The 11,477-nt window shown below is 39.7% G+C and overlaps 2 non-coding genes and 1 pseudogene across 2 annotated transcripts; all 3 read left to right on the plus strand.

Moving 5' to 3' along the window:
• Window positions 1-444: 444 nt before the first annotated feature.
• LOC122320434 lies at window positions 445-2,440 on the plus strand. Its single transcript, XR_006245674.1, has one exon. It is a non-coding gene; the product is annotated as a small subunit ribosomal RNA (ribosomal RNA).
• Window positions 2,441-3,040: 600 nt separating this feature from the next.
• Window positions 3,041-3,219, plus strand: LOC122320433. Its single transcript, XR_006245673.1, has one exon. It is a non-coding gene; the product is annotated as a 5.8S ribosomal RNA (ribosomal RNA).
• A 438-nt stretch (window positions 3,220-3,657) lies between these two features.
• On the plus strand, window positions 3,658-11,175 carry LOC122320435 (annotated as a pseudogene).
• The last annotated feature ends 302 nt before the right edge of the window (window positions 11,176-11,477 follow it).

Raw genomic sequence — 11,477 nt, forward strand, 5'->3', positions numbered from 1 at the left:
TATGGAAAATGTTAAATTTTAAATTTAACATCAAAATACAAATGATTTAATTCAATATTTATATTGATTAAACAAAATTACAAATGTGTGGATACATAAATAATTAGTGTATGTTGAAATAAAATGATATTTTAGAATAAAATATTGTACATATAATAAAATTATAGTAGCAAATATATATTAAATAAAAATTATGTTATAAAATTACATACATACGTATATTTATATATATGATGTAATGAATAATTCTTATAACATCTAAAACTTGTTATATTAGTGGCGAAACAAGTATAAAACAAAACATAAAAGAAGGATTACGAATGCTATACAAGTTTTGGCCGTAATCAAATTCAAAAAAATAGAATATTAAAATAATAGATCTATAATATTTATATTGCATTATTTCTATTTGAAAATATGAATGAAATATGTAAAGAAAACATTATTCTGGTTGATCCTGCCAGTAGTTATATGCTTGTCTCAAAAGATTAAGCCATGCATGTCTAAGTACACACGAATTAAAAGTGAAACCGCAAAAGGCTCATTATATCAGTTATGGTTCCTTAGATCGTTAACAGTTACTTGATAACTGTGGTAATTCTAGAGCTAATACATGCAATTAAAACATGAACCTTTATGGGACATGTGCTTTTATTAGGCTAAAACCAAGCGATCGCAAGATCGTTATATTGGTTGAACTCTAGATAACATGCAGATCGTATGGTCATGTACCGACGACAGATCTTTCAAATGTCTGCCCTATCAACTTTTGATGGTAGTATCTAGGACTACCATGGTTGCAACGGGTAACGGGGAATCAGGGTTCGATTCCGGAGAGGGAGCCTGAGAAACGGCTACCACATCTAAGGAAGGCAGCAGGCGCGTAAATTACCCACTCCCAGCTCGGGGAGGTAGTGACGAAAAATAACAATACAGGACTCATATCCGAGGCCCTGTAATTGGAATGAGTACACTTTAAATCCTTTAACAAGGACCAATTGGAGGGCAAGTCTGGTGCCAGCAGCCGCGGTAATTCCAGCTCCAATAGCGTATATTAAAGTTGTTGCGGTTAAAACGTTCGTAGTTGAACTTGTGCTTCATACGGGTAGTACAACTTACATTTGTGGTTAGTACTATACCTTTATGTATGTAAGCGTATTACCGGTGGAGTTCTTATATGTGATTAAGTACTTGTATTTTTTTCATATGTTCCTCCTATTTAAAAACCTGCATTAGTGCTCTTAAACGAGTGTTATTGTGGGCCGGTACAATTACTTTGAACAAATTAGAGTGCTTAAAGCAGGCTTCAAATGCCTGAATATTCTGTGCATGGGATAATGAAATAAGACCTCTGTTCTGCTTTCATTGGTTTTCAGATCAAGAGGTAATGATTAATAGAAGCAGTTTGGGGGCATTAGTATTACGACGCGAGAGGTGAAATTCTTGGACCGTCGTAAGACTAACTTAAGCGAAAGCATTTGCCAAAGATGTTTTCATTAATCAAGAACGAAAGTTAGAGGTTCGAAGGCGATCAGATACCGCCCTAGTTCTAACCATAAACGATGCCAGCTAGCAATTGGGTGTAGCTACTTTTATGGCTCTCTCAGTCGCTTCCCGGGAAACCAAAGCTTTTGGGCTCCGGGGGAAGTATGGTTGCAAAGCTGAAACTTAAAGGAATTGACGGAAGGGCACCACCAGGAGTGGAGCCTGCGGCTTAATTTGACTCAACACGGGAAAACTTACCAGGTCCGAACATAAGTGTGTAAGACAGATTGATAGCTCTTTCTCGAATCTATGGGTGGTGGTGCATGGCCGTTCTTAGTTCGTGGAGTGATTTGTCTGGTTAATTCCGATAACGAACGAGACTCAAATATATTAAATAGATATCTTCAGGATTATGGTGTTGAAGCTTATATAGCCTTCATTCATGGTGGGCAGTAAAATGTTTATTGTGTTTGAATGTGTTTATGTAAGTGGAGCCGTACCTGTTGGTTTGTCCCATTATAAGGACACTAGCTTCTTAAATGGACAAATTGCGTCTAGCAATAATGAGATTGAGCAATAACAGGTCTGTGATGCCCTTAGATGTCCTGGGCTGCACGCGCTACAATGAAAGTATCAACGTGTATTTCCTAGACCGAGAGGTCCGGGTAAACCGCTGAACCACTTTCATGCTTGGGATTGTGAACTGAAACTGTTCACATGAACTTGGAATTCCCAGTAAGTGTGAGTCATTAACTCGCATTGATTACGTCCCTGCCCTTTGTACACACCGCCCGTCGCTACTACCGATTGAATTATTTAGTGAGGTCTCCGGACGTGATCACTGTGACGCCTTGCGTGTTACGGTTGTTTCGCAAAAGTTGACCGAACTTGATTATTTAGAGGAAGTAAAAGTCGTAACAAGGTTTCCGTAGGTGAACCTGCGGAAGGATCATTATTGTATATAATATCTTTACCGTAAACAACAATAACTTGTTTTAATTATAAAATATATTTTTATAATATAACAAGATAAAATTGCCAAACAATTATATATTTATAAAAAAAGAAGTTCAATGAAAATTTGGATTAAATTTTTTTATAAATAAAATCAAGCAAACAAAGAATAATAATCAAGCAAATTAAATTGTATTATAATATATTCACAAATTTATGTTTATATATTATAATATGAAACTTGCGTGTATATGGACCATAATATACACGCGTTGCGAATATGTATTGTTCATCATAGTTATGGGCATACATTGGCTAATGCAACAACCTAAAATGTTGAATGTTGTACCTGGTTTACTTCAGGTTAATGTTTTATATAAAAAACGCAATATTATATCACATTAAAATTATATGAAATTGTAAATTATCCAAGTAATAAATGGTATAATATTGTTTATATAAAACTAAGACATTTCGCAGCATTTCGTTTTAGGTATAAAAAAAAGATTTATTGAAGGAATTGATATATGCCAGTAAAATGGTGTATTTTTAATTTCTTTCAATAAATTCATATTTGACAAATTGAAATAATAAATATAAAAACTCTAAGCGGTGGATCACTCGGCTCATGGGTCGATGAAGAACGCAGCAAACTGTGCGTCATCGTGTGAACTGCAGGACACATGAACATCGACATTTTGAACGCATATCGCAGTCCATGCTGTTATGGTACTTTAATTAATTTTTAGTGCTGCTTGGACTACATATGGTTGAGGGTTGTAAGACTATGCTAATTAAGTTGTTTAGAAATTTGGTAATCAAATTTCTAAGCATATGGTATATTATTGGATAAAAATTTTAATTAAATATAATTATTATTTTTATTCATAATATTAAAATATCTATGGAAAACATTATCTCACATTATAAATAATTTGATTGTGAAAAACGAAGAAAAATATTTTCATTTTCAATCATATAATACTGAGGAATGTCTAGCATAAAAAATGTTTGAAATATTTTTCATCTAGAATTGTCTCTTATTAATGATTTAGTAAAATTGAAATCTTTTGTAAATGTTATTGTTCTTCGTTAAATTCGTTTAAAACTCATAACTAAATTAAAACTAATTAACGAAAAAAATTTTTATACGAATTCATTAAATGTTTCTCCATTATATAAATGTAAAGAATATATTGAAAAAAAAAATGTTATATACAACCTCAACTCATATGGGACTACCCCCTGAATTTAAGCATATTAATTAGGGGAGGAAAAGAAACTAACTAGGATTTTCTTAGTAGCGGCGAGCGAAAAGAAATCAGTTCAGCACTAAGTCACTTTGTCTATATGGCAAATGTGAGATGCAGTGTATGGAGCGTCAATATTCTAGTATGAGAAATTAACGATTTAAGTCCTTCTTAAATGAGGCCATTTACCCATAGAGGGTGCCAGGCCCGTATAACGTTAATGATTACTAGATGATGTTTCCAAAGAGTCGTGTTGCTTGATAGTGCAGCACTAAGTGGGTGGTAAACTCCATCTAAAACTAAATATAACCATGAGACCGATAGTAAACAAGTACCGTGAGGGAAAGTTGAAAAGAACTCTGAATAGAGAGTTAAATAGTACGTGAAACTGCTTAGAGGTTAAGCCCGATGAACCTGAATATCCATTATGGAAAATTCATCATTAAAATTGTAATATTTAAACAATATTATGATAATAGTGTGCATTTTTTCCATATAAGGACATTGTAATCTATTAGCATACAAAATTTATCATAAAATATGGCTTATAGTTTATTTAAATTAAAATGCTTGCGTTTTAACACAAAATAAATGTCATTAATTTGATAAAGTGCTGATAGATTTATATGATTACAGTGCGTTAATTTTTCGGAATTATATAATGGCATAATTATCAATGATTTTTGTGTTTATTATATGCACTTGTATGATTAACAATGCGAAAGATTCAGGATACCTTCGGGACCCGTCTTGAAACACGGACCAAGGAGTCTAACATATGTGCAAGTTATTGGGATATAAACCTAATAGCGTAATTAACTTGACTAATAATGGGATTAGTTTTTTAACTATTTATAGTTAATTAACACAATCCCGGGGCGTTCTATATAGTTATGTATAATGATATTTATATTATTTATGCCTCTAACTGGAACGTACCTTGAGCATATATGCTGTGACCCGAAAGATGGTGAACTATACTTGATCAGGTTGAAGTCAGGGGAAACCCTGATGGAAGACCGAAACAGTTCTGACGTGCAAATCGATTGTCAGAATTGAGTATAGGGGCGAAAGACCAATCGAACCATCTAGTAGCTGGTTCCTTCCGAAGTTTCCCTCAGGATAGCTGGTGCATTTTAATATTATATAAAATAATCTTATCTGGTAAAGCGAATGATTAGAGGCCTTAGGGTCGAAACGATCTTAACCTATTCTCAAACTTTAAATGGGTAAGAACCTTAACTTTCTTGATATGAAGTTTAAGGTTATGATATAATGTGCCCAGTGGGCCACTTTTGGTAAGCAGAACTGGCGCTGTGGGATGAACCAAACGTAATGTTACGGTGCCCAAATTAACAACTCATGCAGATACCATGAAAGGCGTTGGTTGCTTAAAACAGCAGGACGGTGATCATGGAAGTCGAAATCCGCTAAGGAGTGTGTAACAACTCACCTGCCGAAGCAACTAGCCCTTAAAATGGATGGCGCTTAAGTTGTATACCTATACATTACCGCTAAAGTAGATGATTTATATTACTTGTAATATAAATTTTGAAACTTTAGTGAGTAGGAAGGTACAATGGTATGCGTAGAAGTGTTTGGCGTAAGCCTGCATGGAGCTGCCATTGGTACAGATCTTGGTGGTAGTAGCAAATAATCGAATGAGACCTTGGAGGACTGAAGTGGAGAAGGGTTTCGTGTGAACAGTGGTTGATCACGAGTTAGTCGGTCCTAAGTTCAAGGCGAAAGCCGAAAATTTTCAAGTAAAAAACTAATGACTAAATAAATATATATACAAGCCAAAAATAATATACTTGAATAATTTTGAACGAAAGGGAATACGGTTCCAATTCCGTAACCTGTTGAGTATCCGTTTGTTATTAAATATGGGCCTCGTGCTCATCCTGGCAACAGGAACGACCATAAAGAAGCCGTCGAGAGATATCGGAAGAGTTTTCTTTTCTGTTTTATAGCCGTACTACCATGGAAGTCTTTCGCAGAGAGATATGGTAGATGGGCTAGAAGAGCATGACATATACTGTTGTGTCGATATTTTCTCCTCGGACCTTGAAAATTTATGGTGGGGACACGCAAACTTCTCAACAGGCCGTACCAATATCCGCAGCTGGTCTCCAAGGTGAAGAGTCTCTAGTCGATAGAATAATGTAGGTAAGGGAAGTCGGCAAATTAGATCCGTAACTTCGGGATAAGGATTGGCTCTGAAGATTGAGATAGTCGGGCTTGATTGGGAAACAATAACATGGTTTATGTGCTCGTTCTGGGTAAATAGAGTGTCTATCATTTATGGTGGTTACTTGTTCCCCGGATAGTTTAGTTACGTAGCCAATTGTGGAACTTTCTTGCTAAAATTTTTAAGAATACTAATTGGCTCAAACCGATTAGTTCTTATTAATTATAACGATTATCAATTAACAATCAATTCAGAACTGGCACGGACTTGGGGAATCCGACTGTCTAATTAAAACAAAGCATTGTGATGGCCCTAGCGGGTGTTGACACAATGTGATTTCTGCCCAGTGCTCTGAATGTCAAAGTGAAGAAATTCAAGTAAGCGCGGGTCAACGGCGGGAGTAACTATGACTCTCTTAAGGATGGAGATCTTAACCAGTGACCCTGGTGGCTCCAGGGTTTGATGGAATATGCAGAAGTGGTGTAATCCCGTATCTCGTCAGTCATAGGAAGTCAAACCAAGTCGTCTCGAAACCTCCTCGTGGTATCCTCCGGGTGCTAGACAGTTTACTGACTAGTAGCTAATTCGAGACGGCGAATGGTTCTCTGGGGTTACCAGCCCCTTAGAACTTTTTCCATGTTGGTGCAAATTTATCAGAAAATCAGCCTCGGAGTCCAAATACTTCTGTGGTACTTAACCTGGAAGCCCAACATGACCATAGTGCAGGAATCGACCCATTGGTTAGGGTCACCTGTACGATATGTGGAAGAATCTTTAGCTCTAAAAGAGGGCTTGGTGTTCACATGTCACGTATGCACAAAGACGAGTTTGATCAACTTCGTCGGCGTGTAGACGTAAACCTAAGATGGAGTGAGGAAGAGAAGTGGATGATGGCGAGAAAGGAGTTTGAGCTTGCAGCAAGTGGTATCTTACGGCATCCAAATAAGCAACTAGCGGACTTTTTTACACACCGCAGCGTCGAAGGAATAAAGAAAATTCGACAGAGGGGTGACTATAAGGCAAAAATGGAGCAGATAAGAGGGCAATCTGCTCCCACCCCAGAAGTTGCAGAATTAAGAACCACACAGCGCCGCCCTAGTTATAGCGAGCAAGAACACCGAGTATCGCCATCGGAAGCATCCCGAATTATTCCATCTGTACAGTCTGGCGAAATCATGCGGAAACTACGGGGCTACCGCCCCGTAGTATGTAATCCCCTGTGGAGAGCCGAGGTCCTTCAATCTATCATCGATAGGGCGGAGGATCTTGGACCGGAAACCACTCTCCAATGTTTGTCCAACTACCTCCTGGAAATTTTTCCGGCACAGAATGCACCCCACATTCTGACGAGGCCTCCCCGGAGGCCCCGAAATAGGAGGGAAAGTAGAAGGCAGCAGTACGCAATGGTGCAGCGTAACTGGGACAAACATAAGGGGAGATGCATAAAATCCTTGCTTGATGGAGCTGATGAGTCGGTAATGCCAAACAGAGAAATTATGGAACCCTACTGGAGAGAAGTGATGACCCAACCCAGCCCAAGCTCTTGCGAGAACACACGGTTCCACATGGAACACGCGCTTGAGAGGGTTTGGTCCCCTATTAATGAACGGGACTTAAGGGTAAACAAGGTGCCATTATCTTCATCTCCGGGGCCTGACGGGATATCTCCAAAAACTGCCAGGAGTATTCCAACGGGTATTATGCTTCGCATAATGAACCTTATTCTCTGGTGCGGCAATCTACCACAACCATCACGACTGGCCAGAACCATCTTCATCCCGAAGATGGCGACGGCAACTCGTCCGCAAGACTTTCGTCCCATTTCGGTCCCCTCGGTCTTGGTTAGGCAACTAAATGCTATTCTAGCAACCCGATTGACCTCATCAATCAATTGGGACCCGCGTCAGCGGGGGTTCCTGCCTACCGATGGGTGTGCCGATAATGCGACGATAGTCGACTTAATTCTGAGGGAAAGCCATAAACGTTGGAAATCATGCTACATCGCGACACTAGATGTTAGCAAGGCATTTGATTCCGTATCTCATGCCGCAATCAAAAACACCTTGATTGCATATGGCCTACCAAAGGATTTCGTCGACTACGTACAGAGATCGTACGAGGTCGGGGGCACCACACTCAATGGGGAGGGCTGGATATCAGATGTGATCAGACCTGCGCGAGGTGTTAAGCAAGGGGATCCTCTGTCTCCAGTTCTATTCAACTTGATCATGGATCGGTTGCTTAGATCCCTACCCAAAGAGATTGGTGCCAAAGTCGGAAATGCCATGATAAACGCGGCAGCATTCGCTGATGATCTGGTCCTTTTTGCGGAAACTCCGATGGGCCTTCAAAAATTGTTGGACAAAACAGTTGACTTTTTGTCTTCTGTGGGACTCGACCTAAATGCTAACAAGTGTTTCACTGTTAGCATAAAGGGACAGCCGAAACAAAAGTGTAGTGTTGTGACGCAACACAGCTTTCGTGTAGGCTCGCGAGAATGTCCTTCAATGAAGCGCACCGACGAGTGGAAGTATTTAGGTATCCGGTTCACAGCGGAGGGGAGGGCCCGGTACAATCCAGCGGAAGACTTCGGTCCGAAGCTGTTGAGATTGACACGGGCCCCCCTGAAGCCACAACAGAAGTTATTTGCCCTTAGGACTGTCCTTATCCCACAACTTTATCACAAGCTGACCCTTGGGAGTGTGACGATAGGCGTTCTAAGAAAATCTGACAAATTGGTACGATTCTATATCCGGAAATGGTTAGATCTTCCGGCGGATGTGCCAGTATCCTTCTTCCACACCCCCCATAATTCTGGGGGACTCGGGATCCCATCATTAAGATGGATAGCTCCAATGCTTCGTTTAAAACGATTGAGCAGCATTAAGTGGCCCCACCTCGAACAATCCGAGGCGGCCAGCTGTTTCATGGACGACGAAATGCGGCGGGCCCGGGTTAGATTACTAGCGGGAGGTACGGAACTGCTTTCACGTTCGGACATAGAGTCGTACTGGGCAAATAGGTTGTACATGTCTGTTGATGGCAGCGGTCTCCGTGAAGCTGGTAAATTCCACCAGCAACATGGATGGGTAAGTCAACCCACGCGTTTACTAACAGGAAAGGAATATTTGAACGGAATCAAGTTGCGGATAAATGCCCTACCTTCAAAGTCTCGTACTACGAGGGGACGGCACGAATTGGATAGACTGTGTCGTGCAGGATGTGATGCTTCCGAAACAACAAACCACATCTTGCAGAAATGTTACCGTACGCATGGAAGGCGGGTAGCTAGACACAACAGCGTAGTAAATTCAATCAAGTTGGGACTTGAGAGAAAAGGCTGCGTTGTTCATGTCGAACCAAGTCTGCAATGCGAATCCGGCTTGAATAAACCTGACCTGGTGGCTATCCGACAAAATCACATTTATGTGATAGACGCTCAGGTTGTGACAGACGGACACTCGATCGACGATGCGCACAAACGCAAAGTCGAGAGATACGACAGACCGGACATACGTACTGAATTGCGGCGACAATACGGAGGGACATGCGACATCGAGTTCCACTCCGCGACACTTAACTGGAGGGGGATCTGGAGTAGTCAGTCCGTAAAACGATTGATTGCAAAGGACCTCCTAGCTACTGGTGATAGTAATATCATCAGTATCAGGGCAGTGAAAGGAGGCATTTATTGCTTTAGACATTTTATGTATTGGAGCGGTTACTCTGGCGGTGCGGGTTGATGAAAGCACTGTGGTTATGCAAAATTGCCTGCTACCTTGGCACAACATCCAAAAAAGGTATAAACATCGCAAGTTGTCATATGAGGAGGGTTTTAGTACGTAGGCGCTGTAGAACTTCGGTTCTGATAGAACAGTGAATCGTGCATGCTATGAACTCTAATAAGAGATTAGTAGTATCTTTCGAAGATTTCCCTTCCTTAGCGATCAAAAAAAAAAAAAAAAAAAAAAAAAAAATAGCCAAATGCCTCGTCATCTAATTAGTGACGCGCATGAATGGATTAACGAGATTCCTACTGTCCCTATCTACTATCTAGCGAAACCACAGCCAAGGGAACGGGCTTGGAATAATTAGCGGGGAAAGAAGACCCTTTTGAGCTTGACTCTAATCTGGCAGTGTAAGGAGACATAAGAGGTGTAGAATAAGTGGGAGATATTAGGCTTCGGTTTGATATCGCCAATGAAATACCACTACTCTTATTGTTTCCTTACTTACTTGATTAAATGGAACGTGTATCATTTCCTAGCCATTATACGGATATATTTATTATATCTTATGGTATTGGGTTTTGATGCAAGCTTCTTGATCAAAGTATCACGAGTTTGTTATATAATCGCAAACAAATTCTTTAATAAAACGATGCATTTATGTATTTTTGATTTGAAAATTTGGTATAACTCCAATTACTCAGGTATGATCCAATTCAAGGACATTGCCAGGTAGGGAGTTTGACTGGGGCGGTACATCTCTCAAATAATAACGGAGGTGTCCCAAGGCCAGCTCAGTGCGGACAGAAACCACACATAGAGCAAAAGGGCAAATGCTGACTTGATCTCGGTGTTCAGTACACACAGGGACAGCAAAAGCTCGGCCTATCGATCCTTTTGGTTTAAAGAGTTTTTAACAAGAGGTGTCAGAAAAGTTACCATAGGGATAACTGGCTTGTGGCGGCCAAGCGTTCATAGCGACGTCGCTTTTTGATCCTTTGATGTCGGCTCTTCCTATCATTGTGAAGCAAAATTCACCAAGCGTTGGATTGTTCACCCATGCAAGGGAACGTGAGCTGGGTTTAGACCGTCGTGAGACAGGTTAGTTTTACCCTACTAATGACAAAACGTTGTTGCGACAGCATTCCTGCGTAGTACGAGAGGAACCGCAGGTACGGACCAATGGCACAATACTTGTTCGAGCGAACAGTGGTATGACGCTACGTCCGTTGGATTATGCCTGAACGCCTCTAAGGTCGTATCCGTGCTGGACTGCAATGATAAATAAGGGGCAATTTGCATTGTATGGCTTCTAAACCATTTAAAGTTTATAATTCATTTTATAAACGACAATGGATGTGATGCCAATGTAATTTGTAACATAGTAAATTGGGAGGATCTTCGATCACCTGATGCCGCGCTAGTTACATATAAAAACATTATTTAATACAATGACAAAGCCTAGAATCAATTGTAAACGACTTTTGTAACAGGCAAGGTGTTGTAAGTGGTTGAGCAGCTGCCATACTGCGATCCACTGAAGCTTATCCTTTGCTTGATGATTCGATATTTAATAAAATAACGAAATGGAAAGAATATTATAATTATTAAATTTATTTTGATAATTATAATTTTGGATTTTTGGGGAATCCAAAGAAAAAGGTAGCCAAAAAGTACTCGTCATATTATTAGTGACGCATATAAGATCATGTCAAAGTAAAAGAAACAAAGTAATGTTTGAGATTAACTATGAATCCACTTTTACGGTAGCCAAATGTTCCGTCATATTATTAGTGACGCATATAAGATCATGTCAAAGTAAAAGAAACAAAGTAATGTTTGAGATTAACTATGAATCCACTTTTACGG

Source organism: Drosophila ficusphila, unplaced genomic scaffold (assembly GCF_018152265.1).
Source record: "Drosophila ficusphila isolate 14025-0441.05 unplaced genomic scaffold, ASM1815226v1 contig_537, whole genome shotgun sequence".
Taxonomy (NCBI): Eukaryota; Metazoa; Arthropoda; class Insecta; order Diptera; family Drosophilidae; genus Drosophila; species Drosophila ficusphila.